Here is a 20,809-nt window from a genome sequence, read left to right on the forward strand (position 1 = left end):
CATATTCTGGAGGAGTTGTCAAAATAGGGATAAGGAAAAGAGAAATGAATATCAATTTAAAAAAGAACAATCAGTCCCTGAAAAATTAATAAGGTGCTTAACCAGTGACATGGACTGCAAGAAGTGGCATGATAGGACATAAGATTGGAAACAGAAAGAAATACTTTTTTTTTTTACACACAGTAGTTGAGGGAGCAGAGCTTCCTGTGTTTGAAATGCACCATGAAGTTAAATTAAAAGGAAAAAAAAAGGAAGTAGTGCTCTCTGCAGCTTCCTCTGACTTTACTCAAAGAGTGCACTTTAGCACAAAAAATCAGCCCAACTGTAGATTTTAGACGCAATGACCAAATTATTTAGGAGATATTTTTGGACTGCAATTATTTCTTAGAAAGTATAATTTAGCACTACAATTATTTACCTTTCTTTTTTTATTTTTAAGATTTATTTATTTCTCCCCCTGCCTCCGTGTTCCCCCGTTGTCTGCTCTCTTGTGTGTTTTTCTGTGTCTGCCTGCATTCTCATTAGGTGGCTCTAGGAACTGATCCTGGTACCTCCCGGAGTGGGAGAGAGGCAATTACTCTCTTGCTCCACCTCAGCTCCCCTGTTCTGCTTCGTCTTCTTGTTTTCTCTCCTCTGTGTTTCTTGTTGCATCATCTTGCTGCACCAGCTCTCTGCATCAGCCGGCATTCCTGCGTGGGGCAACTTTCCCATGCAAGGCGACATTCGCACGCAGAGCGGCCTCATTCCTGCATGGGCCAGCACTCTGCATGGGCCAGCTCACCGTATAGGCCAGCTTGCCCTCACCAGGAGGCCCTGGGCATCGCACCCTGGACCTTCTGTATGGTAAACAGGAGCTCAATTTGTTGAGCCACATCTGTTTCCCAATTATTTACTTTTCATTTCAATTTCTCCCCTAGACTTTACTTCCTAGATGTTTCCCCTGGGAGATTTAAAATGTTCTATATATTTTTCCTTAGCTCTTTAAGGGATTTGTCATTGGGCAATTTAGTGACAATTTCCTTTAAGTAATAGAGAGAAGGTAAGAACACAAGAGGGCATTTTACATTTAGCACCTCTAGAAGACAAATTCTTATGAACTATTTATTTAGAAATACCTTAAAATGTTCCTATCCCCTAAGGCTTTTACAGTTTTCTCTGGGCTCTATTGGTGTTACATACCTAAAACATGCATAAAGTTAATATGAGTTTTATATTTACATCAGATTATCCAAATCTAAGAGAAAACTTCTTTGAATATTAAAAAAGGGAGAATCCTTCAGAACAAATATGTAAGAATTCCAAAGGCCCCTATGGAAAATACCCTGCCATTCTTTCAAATATAAATTTGTGTTGGTTGGTCGGAGCATAATAAGTGATCACAGCTATCATGAAGCTGGAGGAGAAGAATGAAAAGGAAAATCTAAAATTCTATATTCCACAGTGCTGGGCTAAAAGAATCAATTATTTCCTGCAGGTTCTCATTTGTCACCACAAATAGGTGGTAATGAGAGAAAAAAAATGTTCTGTACAATGTAAGATTAGAAAAGGCCACCTCTTCACAGTTTCACATGGTCAGAACAGTTCACCTCCCATCACTGAGAGGAAAAGCCTTTGTAATCATGTGGTAAGCACAGATGTCTCTTGTTTTAACACACACTCACTACATAAACTCCATCAGGAGTTAATGTAGCATGTGACTAAATTTTGCCCTCCCTAAAAAGTGACAAGATGTTGAAAAGGTATCATTGACAAGAGATTGGAGGTTGCATATAAAAATGAAAAAGTGGTATTTTCTGTTTTTTTAAAAGCTTAAATGAAGAAGATAAAAACTTCTCGTAAGACAAGTGATTTTCTACCTATGCCTTGAGTAAATTGTGGCTCCAAAAATGAGTCTCTAAATCAGCACCCTCTTCCATCACAGGAAGGCAGGACTCCAACGGAACCAACCAGTCTGATAATGCTTGGTGGAGTGAGGCCAGGAATCATTAAGTGATATGGCAGCTTGAGTCCAAAGCAAACAAAACAAATGAATCAAACTAACAACCAAAAAGGGATGGGGGGGGGGGGGGGGGAGAGGGAGAGAGGAGGAAAGAGGAAAGAAGGAAAGAAACCAAAGGTAAAGAGAAATAAGGGTGCATTGAACCAGAAAGAAAATTTTGTCAAAGAGCTTTTATAAAAGACCTTAGAAAAAAATGCTAGATGAGACCCTAGTAAGGAAACAACAATTTCCAGGAACAGATGCTAGCATCACACTAGTAGGGGTCATGGAATTTTATTGCTAATGGGGACCTTAAGTGCAATTAGTAACCCTCCCTCATTTAAAGATGAGAACACTGATGCCTGGAGAGGTTGCTACTTGCCAAAAGTTACATAACTAGTCAGAGGCAGTGGCTGAGGAAGTGGCTGCTGAGATTGCAGTTTTGATAAGAAGTCCTAAAGGGGCCAAGTGAGCTGAAATTGTTAAGGTTTCCTTTCTTCCAGATGAAGGCAATTAGCCTGGAGCTAGGGGATCAAAACAAGGTGCCCTGGTAATCCCCAGCTTCCTGGAATGGCTTTTGGACCTGAATAGAGTAGTGAGGCTGAAAGCTGAAGCTTGGGGAGGATACACCTGTGATGCACTTAACTGTACGTGATTTGTGTCTTCAGATTTCTTCATGGTAAATTTACTTTTGCTCTTGAATTGTACCCATGTACTGGACTCTAGGATGTAGTGAAAGGAGACAGAAGGCAGCTGATGCGTTGTGAGCACCTTTTCTGGGTCAGGCATTTTACGTTCTTTAGCTAATTGAATATCCATGGTTACCCTGTAACATGGGCATTATTATCCCTATTTTACAGATATTAACAGTAGCTATTAATTATTGAGCACTTATGCCAGTCAGGCAATGTTATAGGAATTATGCATGCATTATCTTGCTTAATCCTCACAATGACTCTGTGAAATAGGGTAATAGTATTATTCCCATTTTACAGATAAGGGAGTCTTATCCTAGACAACATTGCTGGGATTAACAATATTTGTCAGGATTCCAATTCAAGTAATCTGATGTCAAAAATCCATGCCCTTTGACAAACAGGGAAATCCAGGTTCAAAAAGGTGAAATCACTTCCTCAAAGAGTCGCAGCAAATTGGAATTTGAACTAATGCCAAAGCCTATGCATTTTCTCCTATGTCATGCTACCGAAGAGTGAAAAGGCTAGGATTTCAATTTTGATAGGAAATAACGCACTTATATACACACACCCTTTTGACATTTTGTAATATGAGCTGCCAGCGGTCCTACTTCCTCTAAATTTCCTGGGGTGTATTAACTTGGAGGTGGTGTGGACAGTGAGAGGGGTGGGTGAGGGGGGAGATGTGAGGAGTGGGGGGATAAGGACTGACTTCTGTTAAAGAGCTTACATTCATGGACAAAAGCAGAAGGAGAATTGAGTTTTCAGGAGCCACAGGTATGAAACACTGAAGAAACACTTGGGGTCTGGTATGTTGAGGACAAGTCCACTGTACTGAGAAGCATGGTTAGTTCAGCTACAGGCTACTGTGTTGTTAAAAGCAGTTCCTTTGGCAGTAGAGGAATTGTGCTTTCAATGGAAATATATCTCTTATTTTATATTGGAAATTAATTTTATTGTTGTTGTTATTGAAATGGTACAGAGTGACGTAGCTCAAGTGGTAAGCACCTGCTTCCCAAGTATGAGGTCCTGGGTTCAATCCCTAGTACCTCCTAAAAAAACACACATACACACAACATAAAGTGGTACAGAGTGCCTGCTTCAGGCTGAGCAAGAAAAGGTGGTGGCACTAATGAATGGGAACTGCCATTTCAGGATTTGAACCACAACTTTATACTTTCAAAAACAGGATTTTTAAATCACCCACAGGTGGATTAGGCACTTGGAAACTAAGCAACACAACCAAACTCATTATATATACTTTATTTACCAGGATGTTATAATTTACTATTGGAAGATGTAGGGTACAACTGTATTCATATCCAAAATACCAATATCTAATACCAGGGTCTCTGGAAAAACCTAATTAGAAGTCCGAAAGGTATAGAATAAAATCACAGAAAGTTGTATTCCCTTAGAAAACATCTTCTTGAACCTTAAGGAATGATCTTTATTATCACTACAAACTAACCCCCTCTCTAGTGGCTAGGTATATCTGGACACTTCGGCAGCATCTCTTCATTAAACAATGGTCTTAATTGCTACCCCGCCCCTGCCTTTTTGGCTGTAACAGAAAAGATGACCTCCATCTGGGCCACACAGTTTCAATAAAAGGCAATACTTAACTTACGGATGTTTTAATGCCATCCCTTTCTCTCCCATATCAGGAAGCATCTCTGAAGGTAAATGAGTTGTTAAAAAAAGTATGTTATTACAGAAATACAAGAATAATCTTAAATTTCCACACATTGCAATTTATACTCACTCGTATAATCATTGCAACGGTCCATACTTTATTGCTAGTGACAAATTGCTTGTGATAGTATCTTACATTACAATACCATGCTTTTTATAGTGTGAAACAGAGGAATCTTTACCCCCTCTCTCTTTTTTGGGATTAGTGAATTTCAAAGTGGGTATTTAACCTAGCCCTGGGGTTTCTCAGTGATATAACTGGAGCTACCACTGAAGGAACTGGTTTGGAAGACCACTCCTCCTCTCTTCAATCAGAGTAGATCTGCTTTTTATGTTTTATTATAATGAATATTCATATAAGAGTTCATTACCTGGCTATTGTGACAATATAAAGAGTGTAAGGTAGCAATGACTTAAATCACTTTATATGAATTAGAGTTTCATTGATAAGCAGCAGAGTGAAACATTCTTTTCATATGGTGATCTTCTTAGAAGACTACCTGCATGTATTTTACATTTTCGTTAGTTTCCACTGCCCAATCAATATATTTTTTGGCTTTTACATAAATTGTGGGATGTGTGCACTGTATATAGATAGTAGCTACAAATCCTTCCTCTCTCTACGCATTAACTATAGAAATTAGTGGGAACTTAAGATTTGAAAGAACTTCATTTTGTAGCTAGTTTTGGGTAAGTGATCTATGACACGGCATAGTTCCATAAATGGAGTAAAACCAGGCTCTTAGGCCAGTATGTTTAATAATTTTCCTGATAATGAAAAAAAATATGCCCCCCACCAAAAGGAAAAGAGGTATGCATTGTTAACATTTTTTCCACAGTATTTCCCTCTAATATTTTAACAGAGCCGAAATAATATGCATATGTAGTTTTACATTCTCTTTAAATAAACAATTTTTGCTGGTGGATTTCTGCTTATTTCCATTCGATTTTACTGCTATTACAAAAAGTGTCATGAATCACACTCATTAATTCAACAAATATTTGACTGCCTACCCTGGGTAGTGAGATACCTCATTACCAGCTTCCTGTTTTCCTCTCTCCCTTAACTTAGTTCCCAGCTCCCCACCCCCCTGGATATATATAGTAAAGTACAGTGATCTACTGTGCTAGACCTGTTTCTGAATATGTTCAAAACAGAGAAAAATAATTTAGCAAATTATATTCTCTCTCATCAAAGCTATGCTTGCAATCCTATTGTCTTACTGCAGATTAAACTTCCTATTTGGTGTAACAGGAGCAGAATCTTAACTTTTCTTCTATATGCATTCTTTCTGTAACAATCCAAGGTACCTGGATGCCTTGGACTAACAGAAAGAAGATTAAGTACATGGAAGAGCAAAGAAGAAAAGTCCACTCATATGTTTCAAAAATATTACCCTAGGTATACCTTTTCTGTTAACAAATATTAACATGCACAATTTATATATGCATATATAAAATATATGCAAAAAATATATGCAAAACATATATAAAATAGAGAATAGCTTATAGTTTTTCCTCCCACCATTAGAAAATTGTATGTTTCCTTTCAGCACTTGGGAGACCTGTATTTATAAGATTCTTTACTCCTTAGTCCTGAGCTTATCCTAAACATAATGTGATCCAATTAACATGTTTTAATTAATATATGTTAAGGACTACAATACTTGAGTGAATGACAGAACTCTGGTGTTGGTATTAAGTTACACACATATACATATATATACATATACACACAAATATATATATATATTTTAAACACACAACACTAAAATCATGATCTTGCTTTGCTTTCAAATTTTATCTGTGGCACTTTTTCATTTAACAATATTTATTGGTACCAGAGTATGCCATGGAGAACAAATCCTATCATCAATTTATAAACATCAAGGTAAATATATCATTATAAAATTATCTTGTGTTAGGGAGAAAAATACAGGGCACACCTTTTTAAATTGAGGACTTAGGAATGTTCTTCTGAAAAAAGTGACGTTTGAAAAGAACTGAAGGATGAGTAAGATTAGTCCTGGGAAGATGGGAGAAGGATGTTCTAGGAGGAAGGGATGACCTATTTGATGTCCTAAGATAGGTAAAATAGGTCAGTGAGGCTGGAGTGAAACGAGTGATGAAGTTAAGAGGTGGGCAGGGGCCAGTGATGCTGGGCCTTGTGAGTGAAGGAATGGCATTTGAATTCTGCCCTAAAGGCAGTAGGAAAATCATTGAAGGGTTTTAAGTAGGAAAGTAACATGAACATTCCTGTCCATACATTTTGGCCTGTTTCAGATTATGTTGTTGGGAAAGATTTTTAAATGTGGACGTCTTGAGTCAAAGATATGAGTATTTTTAAGGCTCTTGGTATTTCAAGTTCACACCCATTCATTTTCCTACCAATAGTGTGAGTATATGAGAGAGCGCCCATTTCACTAACTCTCAATAGCATTATCACTGAAAAAAATTCTGCAGTTTGAAAAAAAGTAGGGTTGTGTTTTTAATTTATCATTTCATAACTAGTGAATTTAAATATTTTGCAGGTTTATTAATATTTTAATTTTTTCTTTTGTAAATTTTTCATAGCCTTTGTCTGTTTTTTGTTTTGGGTTTTTGTTTTTGGATGTTGGAGCTCATTTTATTTATATAAACTAGTTTTACAGGTTTAAAGAATATTGTCATATTACCCTTGGTCTTATTTCTTGCAGTTATCTTCTCCCAGTTTGCTTTTTAATTTCACTTGCACAGTTTTTCTCAATCTTATAAGGGTAATCTCTTACTGAAAAATATTCTTATATTTGAAAGTTTAACTATTACTTCAAATTAGAAAAAACGCCAAGCATTTCTGGGTCCCCATTAATATAAAAAGCCAAATCTCAGTGAACTGAATCTGCACAGGTCATTAGTTTACATTAGTTATCATAATACAACATAATACTTGCTGTCCAATAATTCCTGAAGTTTTTTCTTAGTTATTTTATACCATACACTTAACACTATGTTCTCAAACAGAACATGCATATACTACTCAGTGTTTATCTAATTCAGACTCTAAAGCAAAACTAAACACAAAAAATCCCAAATAAAACAGTAAAGACAAAATAAATAAAGCAAAGCATTTTAGAAGGCATGATGCATGAGTTTATCATTGCTATATACTAGCATACCAGGAATATTCAAGTGAAAATTTAACATGAGACCCCAGGTATTTACAGCTGTGTAAATGGCCCTATGGAAACTCCTCTTCCAGTGCTTGCCTGACCTAAGAAATCCGAATTGGTGTTCATTAATGCGAAGAAAGTGGGAGGAAGGGTATCAGATGAAACACCTTATAAAGTATAAAAGTTGTAACCCTAAAGAGAATATCTTAGAAAAGGATTCTGTTTTTGATATATAGAATTTATTCATTTTTATATAGACAAATTCTTAATCTTTTCATTTCTGATAATTTTTTCTCACTGCTTTAGGGGTTAGGCTATCCTTCCCTATCCTCAATCTTAAAAATATTCACCTATATTTTCTTCTAGTTTTTGAAAACTGGTTTTTAGGTTTACAATTATATTCTTTAAGTTACTAGGAATTCTTTTTTAGTGCATAATGTGAAGTAAAGGATATAATTTGATTTACTTATTTACTTTTTGTTGTTGGTTCCCTTGTCTGTTTTCTCATTGTCTGTTCATTTTGGGTTTTTTTGCTCATTGATTGTTCATTGTCTGTTTATTTTGTTTTTGCTCATTGTTTGCTTGTTTTCTTTAGGAGGCACTAGGAACTGAACCCAGGACCTTTCATGTGGGAGGCAGATGCTCAACTGATTGAGTCAAAACTGCTCCCTTATTTTTCAAAGACAAAATTTCTACCCATGTCTAATAATTCATGCTTTCTTCATTTGCATTATATATCTCAAAATGGAATCTGTAAAAAAGTGATATATATAATCAAACCAGGTATTAGCTAATCATAGAGACTGTTGGTAGCTGAGAAATATTAAGAAGGCCACGTGTGGGTTTCTTTTTCTTTTTTTTAAAGATTTATTTATTTATTTATTTCTCTCCCCGCCCCCCCCAACCCCAGTTGTCTGTTCTGTCTATTTGCTGCATGTTCTTCTTTGTCCGCTTCTGTTGTTGTCAGCAGCACGGGAATCTGGGTTTCTTTTTGTTGCGTCATCTTGTTGCGTCAGCTCTCCGTGTGGGCAGCGCCATTCTTGGGCAGGCTGCACTTTCTTTGGCGCTGGGCAGCTCTCCTTACAGGGTGCACCCCTTGTGCATGGGTCTCCCCTACGTGGGGGACATCCCTGTGTGGCAGGGCTCTCCTTGCACACATCAGCACTGTGCATGGGCCAGGTCCACACGGGTCAAGGAGGCAGGGGGCTTCAACTGCGGACCTCCCATGTGATAGACGGAAGCCCTAACCACTGGGCCAAGTCCGCTTCCCACGTGTGGGTTTCTTACTTTAGGTGGTGCTAAGTCTCTAAAACATGTGTGAGTTGTAAACTATTTCTTGTTCCTACACTTCTTTTTTCTTTTTTCCCTTTCCACCTTAGTCCCTCTTCCTCTCTTCACGATCTAGTAGATAAATTGATGGTATAACTTAGGTTGTATAGAAAGAACTATTTTGATCTTCTGGATCTCCTCCTGCATCCCCAACTCTGAACTACTGTCCCCCACCCGGACCCCACAACACACACACATTCACTGAGCTGAGGAACAAGTGAGGTAAATACATTTATTTTGAAGAGAAAATAGAATCAAAAGTTAAATTCTAGGGAAGAACAATAGGAAATTCAGGGCTAAGTTATCTAACTTACATTAAGATAGATGAGAGATGGTATCTGATTATGAAAATTGTAATGATGTCTACAAAATAAAATTGGATAGAGATGTGGAGCTATGCAGCAAGTTTTTTCCTAAAAGGCAAGTTTTCTTTTATACATATATAACATTATTTTCAGTAGTATCTGTGAAATATAAACAACCATACACAGTCCCTCTATTTCACAGTGGATGTGTGATTTACTTAAAGGTATTCATTGTTCTAATTCCTGGTAAAGCAGACAAACCAGGTATAGTTTGATTTTTTTCTGACACTCTTTAACCCTTCTATGCCATTCTAATGGCATATATTTATCCATTTATATATAAGGATACATATGTAAGGATATATTTATCCTTAAAATGAAAATTAATTTAAATTGTTTTGTGTCGTACCTTAACAAAACCAAAAGTCTCTGGGATGTATCATAACCAGTGCTGTGAACAATTGAAAGGCTGTTTCTTCAGCATTGGGAAGATAAAGACATCAAAGACTGATGTAAATCATAGACCACCTATTTACTATCTATCTGTATTTTCTAACAGTCTTAGAGACCATTTATGAAAGCAAATTGATCAATTGGATTAGAATCCCCAAGTTTCTTGGCTAGTCCTTTCCCAATGATTTTCAGGTACATGTATCCAGTAATAATTAAATGAGTAAGAAATTTGGACCCATAGGTTTTCCTTCCAAACTCCTTAGCGGAGAAAGGTCACTGGGGAAAGTATGTGAAATCTATTAAAGAACAGGTATCTCCTAGACTTTTAAAAAACACATACTGGGACCTTCTCTGGTTAGACCTAGAATGACAAACTATAAAAATAACCCATTTCTCATAGCAATTTGTAGTGTGCTTGCCACTAAAAATTGGACTTTTTTTGAAGTCATATTCGTGTGTCCATGAAATGAGAAATTCAGCATATTCCTGCAATTCTTTTCGATGATAGGATTAAAAAATAGTAAAACTATTTACCAATTTTGTTATTTTAAAAACCATTTACTCCCATAATCTATAATTCCACATAATGTAAACTCTATAATAGGTACATACCAAATAATAAATATTGGCTGAGAACTGCATACACCTTAGTGTCAAAGTCTAGCAATGATATGAGTGCTTAAATCTTTGTGTGTACTGCTTTTCACTCACAGTGCCAGTGTGTATGCGTTCTTTGACGTATGTATTGTTACAAAATGCAATCGTGCGTATATAAGAACCTGCTAGAACAAATTTTGGACAGAGGCGCTAAAGAAAGGAAAGGAGGAAGGGCAAGTGTGAATATGTAGAAATGTATTTATATTATTTGTACAATATGAATGTACATTAAAACAAACAAACAAACAAAAAACCCCTTTGGCAGAAAGAAGCAAGTCCGGCCACCGCCGCTAGAGTTCTCCTTCTGCCCGCGCTGCCTACTCCTCCTCGCTCCATCTGAAGCCCTGTTTACCCCAGAAACCTGAACTGTGTGGATAGACAGAGGAAGGGAAGAAAAAAAAAAAAAATCAGACACAATAAAACTCTGAGGGGGAGAGAAAAAGAGAGGCAGAGGGAGTGAGCGAGCGTGTGTGTGTTGGGGGGGGGGGTGAAAAGAGAAAGAGAAGGGGGGAAAGAGGAGGGGATTAAAAAAAAAAAAAAGCCCACACTCTCAACCACCAACATGTGAAGCGGGAGGCAGCGGCCTCGGGAAGGGACTGAAAACTTTCCCCAGGCAGGCTGCGGCGCCCTCCAACTTCTTCCACTAACCGCGCGCGGCCCAAATCCTTCGCTCCCGCGCCGCGCCGCCTGCTCGCGGCTCCAGACAGGCCCGCGCCGCCGCCGCAGCACCGGCGAGGAGACACAGTAAGTGGGGAAGCGGCGGGCGGGCGGGCCGGGCCCGGCGAGGCACGGCCGGTGCGGCGAGCCCTCCCCGTTTGCCACCCGCGCCGGCATCTTTCTCCCCTGAGGCCGCCGGCAGCGCACCCCCTCCCACACACGCGCGCACACACACACACAAACACAAACACAAACACGCACACCCGCCCCTGGCCGCCCTCGATCATCTCTCTCTTTCCTCGCCTGGTGTCTCTCGTGTGTGTTTTATATGATGGAGGATTATAAACATGGCGCCTCGCAAACTACCAAATCCTTTGCCAGCAGTCCCGTGGCCCGCGAAGCCCGGGCGCGCGGGGAGGCAGGGTGGCGGAGGGCGGCGGGACCTGCGCCCCGGGCCGCGCCGGCGCCCACCCGCGCCCGCGCCTTGCGCACCGTGCCGCCCCCGGGCTCCCCGCGCGGCCTCCCCCGGCGCTGCCCGGCTGGCTCCAGGCCCCGGGGAGAGGTGGTTGGTGGTTGGGGAAGGAGGGCGGGCGCGGAGAGTCGGTGCCGAGGGGGACGGGGAAGGAGGGGTGGGGGAGGGCGCGGGCGAGGCGGCGGCGGCGGCGGCGGCGGCGGCGGCGGCGGCGGCGAGGAGCCAGAGCATAATGGTGGGGGAAAAGAAATCAGTTTCCGAGGGAGGGGAGGCCCCGGGGCGGCCGGCCGCGAGGGTGGCGGGGCCGCGGCTCGGGGGGCAAGGTGGGTGCGGGCGGGGGGCTGCTAATGAGTATTAATGGCGATTACGATGACCCCGTATTGTTGTGTCTCTGACCCCCACCCCCCACCCTCGGGTTGCAGTCTTTTCGGGGTGGCGGTGGGGTGCTGCTGGACCCGCCACTCGCCCTCTCGTCGAACGTATCAAAGTTGCCCGAGGAGCTTTGTGTGCTGTGGGCTGGGGGACCCTCCCGGGAGCTGGGGTCACCCGGTACGGGAACGCTCGAGGCGGCCGTGGCCTGGCGGGTTTGGGGGGGTTGTTGTGGGCGGTGGTGTGTCGCTGCCCTCGACCCCTCTTGCCTTCAAAGGAGCCTGGGAAGAGGCTCCTCGGGAAAACTGCGCAGGGGCCTTGTCTGTGTCGGGGAAGCCGGGGAGTCGCGTGAGGCGGCCGAGCGGCCCCTCGCTTCGCGCCGCCCGCGGCTCCCTCCGCCCGCGGCCCAGGCCTCCCGGGCACACGCCGGCCGGTCGGGGTCCGGAGCGGACGAGGTTTTGTGTGTGCGGTGAGGGCCGGGAGGTGGGGAAAAGGGGAGGGAAATGAGGGGGTGGTGTAAGCCTTCGCCGTCGCGGTTTGTTGTTTGAGGAGTAATGGCAGCGCCGGGCAGGGTTTATCCCCCACGGGCTGAGGCAGGGATTCTGTCTAGTTCTCCCGGTAGCTGGGGACGAGAGACCCTGGAAAGACCAGCCGCAAGTAAAAGCGAGGTCTTTTGCCTCCTCAACAGGTTCCTCTCCCCTTTCTTTGAAAAGGAATTCCTTGATTGCACCACCATCTCCCTAACTTCTCTCCTACCCCGGCGAATTGTGTTTCTGTGCGTCTCAGTCTAGCCTCTAGGATTTTCCTGTGCAATCTACCACTTTTCTTCCCGATGAGAACATGTGGAGAAAAGCTGCTGGTTATGGAGAAGCCCTAACAGGCATGCCGAATGGTTGTCTAAGTTTGTTTGGGATGAAGTGGGAACTCCTTCAGGAAGGTGTCGTCCCGCTTCCCCAGCGGGGAAGGGACGGGGCGTGGAGGACCGTGGACTGTAGGTAGTAAATGGGCAGCCCGTGAGTCGCCTGGGACTTAACTTTTATTTACGTTGTTTCTCCTTAAGTTTTTATCCTCTAGGCTATAGAGGCATGCTTATTGTATATAATACACGATGTTATTTATGTGTATAAAGTACGAAGCAGCCTTTTGTGCTGTTATTAAATAAGCAAGCGCTGAGTAGATGAGGGAGATAGTACAAAGTGCGAAACATTCTCACAAGGAAAGCCCACTTTGTAAATATCTGATGGTGATTTTAGGAAACCACTGCATTCCATGAGGGAAGCTGCTGAAGCAAGTGGCTGGTGGAGTGGAAAACGCAGTCTCTTTTGAGTTTTAAGTCTCCGGGGTACTTAACATGAGGGAGTTGGCCCTACCTCACTCTTGTCTTGCCGCATCTCACAATAAGCCTTGAGGGAATAACTCTGGTTTTGTATGGAAGGCAAGAACATTATTAAAAATAATTTAACTATATGTTGAAAGGCAGAAAATAAAATTTTACTCGTATTCTTTTAAACTGAAAAAAATGTACTAGTTTTAGCTTAGTAATTACGGGATGCACAACTTTTTTTCAGGCTTTTGGATGGTTGATTATAATTAATGGTTGGAAGTTATCAAGGACCTAGTCCTGGTAGTACTCTAAAGTTTAAAAATACTTCCTGGAAAAGTTAAATACTTTCTGGTCATCTTTGTAATTTTTTCTAATATCTAATTTGTACAAGTAGGAGATAACATATTTCTGTACAGTCATATTATTATCCTTGTGGTTGACTAACTGGTGTTGGTTATCTTACAGTTATTATTTTGGTCTACTCTGCTTTATATAATGGCCAGGTTAAAGAATCAAAGATCTGACGACAGGGATGAGTGTTACGATGTAATTATGACAGAACCTATAAAATATTTTTCTTGCTTAACTCTACCTGTGATGAACAGAGGATTTCTGTATTTTAGATGGTACTTTTTTCATAGATATTGTGTTTATGAAAATTGAAGGATCAGTGCCTGTGACATGCATTTTATAATCTCTTGCATTCTGTAAATTGGGCAATTTGTTTTTGCAGTTACCTGTTGCAAGGTGTTGAAATAAACATAATGCAAGTGCTTCCAGCTTGGCAGAGAAAAATCAATTAAAAAGTTAAAATTTAGCTCTTAAATATTCCTAGGGTATCATTCATTATGTTGGCACTTGGAGTGGATGTCATCTTCATGTTTCAGTGAATTGGCATGTTTATTTGAACTGTCACCCCTTTGTAATCCTCTCCCTTATGTCCTTTTAGGGTTATTGAGATAGTGCATAATAATAGAGGCATTCATAACCTTTAGCTTACCCTAATTGACCATGTTTAGAATACCCACTAATTGGATCTAACAAAGCATTTTAATATTTGTATTATAAGTATCAAATACATTGCTTACTTAAAGTTGTAACCCCCTGGGACAGGGTTTGTTTGTGTGTGTGTGTGTGTGGGTGTTGTTTGTTTATTTTTACCTTCCTCATCCTTCCATTAAATTCTACATCAAGAACATTACATTTGACCAAAGGTTGTATCTGGGAAAAAGAAAGGAGAAAATGTACAGTCAAACTCGATCTTAAAGTGGTTAAAAACTTTCTACTGTTTGAAAACCATAACTTGGAATTAAAATAGAAAATTTTAAAGACCAACAATTTTATTTTTTTATCTTTAGATTAGAGAGAGAGCATAGCAAAATGATTATGAGCACACTTCGAAGCTAAATAGCTTGGGTTTGAATCTCAGCTCTGTCATTTATAGCAAAGTGACCTTGGGCATGTTACTTTACCTTATCATGCCTTGTCTCAGTTTCCTCATCTGAAAAATGAGGGTGATGATAATAGTGCCTACCTCACGGGGTTGTTGTAGGACTTAGTTAACATTTTTAAAGCACTTAAAACAGTGCCTGGCACATAGCATTACATGAATATTAAATGCTTGCTTTCTTGCCTTTTATCCCTTGTGGAGGATAGTTTTACACAAGTTGAGCCCCTTATCATAATGCATTATTTTCTAGTTGGGTTAAATACAATTTCTCGATTTATATTCTCCTTAAAGGTATTTTCATACTATGTTCTGATCGAGGCTGTTTTGGGTTCCCAGTAAAATTCTAACTTTAAATGATCTAAGTTGTAAGAAGGATGGTGTTTTCTTTCCTTTTATATTGAGAGTTTTTGTTTATTTCTTTATTCTAGTACAAGAAATGTGTATATTATATACCCATTAATATTTTTTAAGAACCACAGTATAAAAGTTACTTCCTGGAAATGGCAGTCTGGCATGCTGATAGCAAGTACTGTATGTATATCTTAGCTTTTGAGACCTGATATGCCTTAGCATTTAAATGAATTCACAGAAAATCTAATACCTCATTCATCAATGGTTTTAACATTTGTTTGCCATTGTAGAAAAAGTTACAGTTTTGTTTTGTTTCTGCTTTGTGTTACTCATTCCCCCCCTTATTTTACCCAAAAAGCCACATTAAGAATAGAAGGAAGGAGAAAATTGATTGTAATATACATAGTAGATGCTAATAATGGTTTATATGTCAAATTCAATTCAAGATAATAAGAATTAAGCCAACTAGTGTGGAAAAGGGTGAAGATCTGAAATTGCAGTATGGCATGCTCATATATGCCTTGTTTTATTAATTTGTATTTAACTGTCATATCCCTGAATCTCTTTTTCCACTTTAGTTATTTCAGAGTGTTGGAAAATAAGCATTTATTATAATCCTCAGGGCTCATTTATGTGAAGCGATTTTAATTATCTTTTTATCATTACTTTTTAACAGTCTTTGACGAATAAAATAGTAACTGAAATACACAGTGTGAGAGCTTTTATTTTAACCATTAGTTTTAAATTAATATTTTTCTCTTTTCCCACATCTGTCACCCTGTTTGTAATTGCTTCAGGTTGTATATTTTATATTTGCCTGAAACAGAGTTTCTGAATAATGAAACACTGATTGTCACCTTTTCAGCTGATCATTGTTGGGACTAATCCTTCAACAGGTTTTATTTCTTATTTGTTTGTTTATTTATTTTTAAGGAGGTATCGGGGATTGAACCCAGGACTTCATAATTGGGAAGCAGGCAGTCAACCATTGAGCTACTTCCCCTCCCCAAACAGTTTTAACAAGTAGTAAAAAAATAACTGATTTGAGTTTACTTTCTACTCTTATCTCTTGCACAGTAGCTTTCAGTTACTTTCTTGCAGTGGTATTGTCAAAATTTCAAAACAAATTTAAATATGCTTTCTTATGGTGAGTCTGTGAAAATCATTAGTGACCTGGAGGTTTGTCTTCCTTTTAGTCTTAATTTTTGAAATGTGATGCCAGCCACATTTTATAACATAATTGATTTTATAACAAATGAGTACCATGATAACGTCTATCGTGTATTGTGTATTTAAAATGTCTCAGCCACTGTGCCCAGTTATTTACATACACTCTCTTTAAAAAATAAGAACAAATATCCTACACATTATTATCAGAAAAGCATAGCTATCTTCCTATTAGCTATGGAAGGTCCCATTTCCTTGTAGAACCCCACCATCCCATCCCAGTGTGTGCACGTACACACATACCACACATGAACTAAGCAAAAGTGGATGAATAAGGTGTTTTGTGAGAGAATGTGATCCATATTCCATAAAAGTTTGAGAATCCCTGGAATAGGAGATAAAATGGTAGAAATGAAGATAATGGGAGAGAGATTAGAATCCAAATCTAAATATTTGTAGAATATCTTTATTCAAAGAATAAACTTTTAAACGTGCAGAAATGAATTACTACTTAAAGATATCTTGTGTGTGTGTATGTGTGCCTACTATTCCTGATTTTCCATATATAGAATTCTTAGGTTATTTAGTTTGTATTGTGAAAATGCTATATAAAATTTAATACTGATTGTGTACAAATTCAAAGAATTTTTCCGTAAAATAACCATTTATTTGGATTTTTTAGTATTTGTATAGTCCTTTATTTTAGTAGGGAAATTTACTAAATTAAATCATTTAAAAAATTATTTAGAACTAGTAAATATTTAGGCATTTAATCTTTTCTATATTTTTTGTATGCTTTCTATTTTAAGAGGACGTTTCTGATTTTATGTCAGTTTTCTTTAAAGGGAAATTTAGTATCATTTTCACAAGTTATGGTAATTTGACAAAATGCAGGGTAAGATCTTTTAAAATGTGTTTGATCAGAAGCAGTGGAAATACGTGCAAATGATTACATGATTTATTCATGCCATTAAGTTGTTGTAAAGTTATAGTTGCATCATATATGTAAAAGTTTTTACATGAAGTTGGTAAAATCAGCAAATGTCCACAGAGTGCCACATAAATGGCTAAAAATTTGCCTAACTTTAAGTGAAATTAAAGACAAAAAAATAATAAAGATAATGGAGTACTGTTATATCATAGTTTTTAAGGGATCACATGGATTCTTATGTCTATTTTTTCTTTATAGCAATTAAGAGGAATATATTTAGCACATCGCATTATGTGCTCTAATATATCGATTTGAAAAAATTTGTGTTGCTAAAACTTTTACAGTGTTGTTTTCCAAAACTGAGTAATATTTAAGTATACTAGGTAAACTAGTTTTGTTTTAAAGAAGTACATTCATAGTGAAGTTACTCCATAATTAATCTTTTATATAAAATCATACTAAAATGCTATATTATGTTTTCTTTAAAAAGGCAGAATATGTCCAATTTGCATGTTTAGATTTTATTCATTAGTACATTGTTACTTATTGGGACTCCCCTGTGTGCCAGGAACTTGCTAGGTGCTGAGGTAAGCAATATAGTTTATAGTTTAGGGTGACAAAATTACCCAAGTTAGCACATTAAAGTATAATAGAGAAATAGAGGGCACCACAGAACAGTGTATTTGCGTTAAGGTACACTGTATTAGAGTTACTATTATTTTTGAAGTCTAAGTGCTGATGATTTCAAATACATTCTTATTTGTAACTTTGAAATTTTCCTATGTTAACCATCTGGGTTTTTTAAAAACAACTTTGCTGTGATTATGATTAGTATCTTTCCATAATGCTCTGTTAAAAAATAGAGCTGTATTAACTATAAAACACATATTATGATTTCCAAAATGTGAGCATTTAAGTGAAAAGTATACCAATTTAAGCTTTTGAGTGTTTTTTTTTCCTTCCTAATTTGGTCTGCTTGCATGCTAAAATTTAAAACGTTATGTAAAGAAAGAAGGATCTTCTTAGTTTAAGCATTTAACATTTGGATACAAGGATAAATACAAATAGTTTTAACTAGATTTCTCTTGAGAACTTGCCATATAATTGGGATTATCATACAATTGGGATTTTTTTTAGACAATTCTTTTTTTTTTTAAGATTTATTTTTTTATTTATCCCCTCCCTCCATTGTCTGCTCTCTGTGTCCCTTTGCTGGCTGTTCTTCTGTGACAGCGTCTGTCCTTATCAGCGGCACTGGGAATCTGTGTTTCTTTTTTTTGCATCATCTTGTGTCAGCTCTCCGTGTGGGCAGAGCCATTCCTGGGCAGGCTGCACTTTCTTTTGCGCTGGGCGGCTCTCCTTACGGGGCACACTCCTTGCCGTGTGGGGCTCCCCTACACGGGGGACACCCCTGCGTGGCACGGCATTCCTTGCACGCATCAGCACTGCGTGTGGGCCAGCTCCACACGGGTCAAGGAGGCCCGGGGTTTGAACTGCAGACCTCCCCTGTGGTAGGCGGATGCCATATCCATTGGGCCAAGTCCACTTCCCGACACAATTGGGATTAAAAATACTATTTTTAAATCAGGAAGACACTATGCTTTAGAGCAAGAGAATCTGATATAGATACATGTGAACAGTGTTCTATAATTTGATTATATATGCATATTAGGTCACTTTAGAAATCTTTGTAAGCAGTTTTTAGGAAGCTGGGTTTCATCATAATCATATCGCCTGATAACACCTGCTATATTAGGCAATTTAATTATTTCATTTAGTCTTCACAACCACATCATGAGGGAAGTATTATAACCTATTTATAATAAGGGAACAAGCTCAGAAGGGTTAAGTTACTGATAGTGCCCAAGGTTGCAGAGAGTATATGATCCAATTGGTATTTGAATTCAAGTGTATGAGTACCAACCCTGTACTCTATTATGCTTCCTTATCACTAAAACCCTTCAACTTCTTGGATCTTTGTAATGAATGATGTACCTTCATCTTCCAGATACACTTTTATAAGTCTGCAAAACTGCTGAATAATTAAAGAATCTATAATTATGCTCATTCTACTTATAAAAACTGGAGGTGTAAGAAAGGAATATTAGAAAACTCCTAATTATCAGATAGACCACATAAAAAGTTCTAGTTAATTCCAGTTTTACTGGTAACAGCAGCTAGTGATCCAAGAACAAGCATAGATAATTAATTAATTTTCTTACTGTGGTAAGAAAGTAAGTAATGGCAGTTCACTGAAGATAGCTTGGCTTGGGGTGGGGGAGGGAACTTAAGCCTCTATTTCAAATACTTAAGTATAGGGGACAAATGTTTGAAAATATTTGGACTTAAATCAAACTTCTTCCTGTATTAGAAGGGGTAGTCATTGTCCTGAGAAATCTTTTAACATTCCCTCTGTTAGATAAGTACAATTTGGATCGAAATGGCTAATATCTTGAAAACTGCTCTAAGTGCTAAGGCTTCACAATTTTATATTGTGTTTACAGTCATCTAAAATAAAATATTTTATGAGATGCAAATGGTGAAGAGCGAAATATACATCAACTGTAGCATTCACAGATTCAGATCATGCTAGCAGTCACTGGTATTATTCCTGCAGTGGGATTTTCAATATGATTTTCTTATATTTCATAGCTATGGAAAGATTTTTTAAAAGTATTATTTTAATGACAGGTAAATATGAGGAAAGTAGCCTAACTTGAAAGCTATCATGAACTTTTTAGTTTTTCCTTTTTGTACATTCTTGATTTACCTGCTCGTTGATTGCTTTTCTACCTCAAAACTGTACCTTAGAAATGCTATTTGGAATATCAGTTCCTTTAGTTTCAACTAGATTTTGACATGGATCTTTCCCCAATTAATATAAAATATACTTACTTTAACTGCCCAGGTCTTGTAGGAGGAGAAATGAGATTAATTTATTTGGGATTTCTATTGATAGCATATCAATAGATTTTTTAAAAATAGTTTTGCTTACCATTAAAGATGTTGAATTTCAACTTTTACTGTATAAGTCTAAGGTAATTTATTTTTCTACTATACTTACACTTTAGTATTTCTCTTATGTTTACAGATATCAAATTTAATACCCAAATACCGGAGATATTTTATTTTAAAATACCTGCTTATTTTACCCATATGTATATTCTGTACATACAATCCTAAGTCTCTCACCTCTGATCAATAGTTATGTTGGTTTTTTTTAGGTCAAAGCGGTCATTTAATTTGAAAGTTAAATGTTATTTTCTTAGGATTATTAAAATAAAACATTCTCAGTTTCTTTCAAGTAAATTAAACGTTGAACAATCAGCAATCTAAACTTGGACTTTCTTTTAGTTCATTTGCATATTTACAAATGCTAATGAAAAAAATAGTATTGCAAAGTTTTAGCCAGTAGTATTTGGACCTAATTTGTTCTTTTAAATACATTTTTTGGGATTTTAGATGAACGCTACAAAATTCGAATTAGGAACCAAGTGATTTTATGTATTTTCCGTAGTAGATTGATTCTCAGTCATGACAGAGCATTTGAATTACCTGATTTTTTTTTTTTTACGAAAACATTACTGAATCTGAATCTCTAGGGGTGAATCTGTGCTGTATTTTTAAAAAGCTCCACAGTCGATACTTTTAAAAAGATTTTATTAAAGTATATCATTCATACATGGACATATATTAAAAATAAATGTATAGTAAAAGTTGTAAACTTAGAAACAAACCTGCATTTCATCATACAGGGCTACCATACATCACCCCACAAGGAACATCTTGCATGTTTTGAAACAGATGTCACCAGCTATGAAAGATCA

General features: G+C 38.2%; 1 protein-coding gene across 45 annotated transcripts in view; it reads left to right on the plus strand.

Annotated features, from left to right (window-relative positions):
• Positions 1-10,404: 10,404 nt before the first annotated feature.
• Positions 10,405-20,809, plus strand: part of ZMYND11 (zinc finger MYND-type containing 11) — a 135,138-nt gene continuing 124,733 nt past the window's right edge. For 5 of the 45 annotated variants that reach the window (XM_071215413.1, XM_004454039.5, XM_004454040.5 and 2 more), the window contains exon 1: positions 10,608-11,005. The gene's annotated coding sequence lies outside the window, so the exon portion shown is untranslated. Of the gene's footprint in view, positions 11,006-11,459; positions 11,626-11,819; positions 11,940-12,068; positions 12,229-20,809 lie in introns of those variants that run through there. The other 40 variants (XM_071215397.1, XM_071215400.1, XM_071215391.1 and 37 more) reach the window with 24 other exon arrangements.

The sequence above is a fragment of the Dasypus novemcinctus genome, chromosome 5 (assembly GCF_030445035.2).
Source record: "Dasypus novemcinctus isolate mDasNov1 chromosome 5, mDasNov1.1.hap2, whole genome shotgun sequence".
In the NCBI taxonomy this organism is placed as follows: Eukaryota; Metazoa; Chordata; class Mammalia; order Cingulata; family Dasypodidae; genus Dasypus; species Dasypus novemcinctus.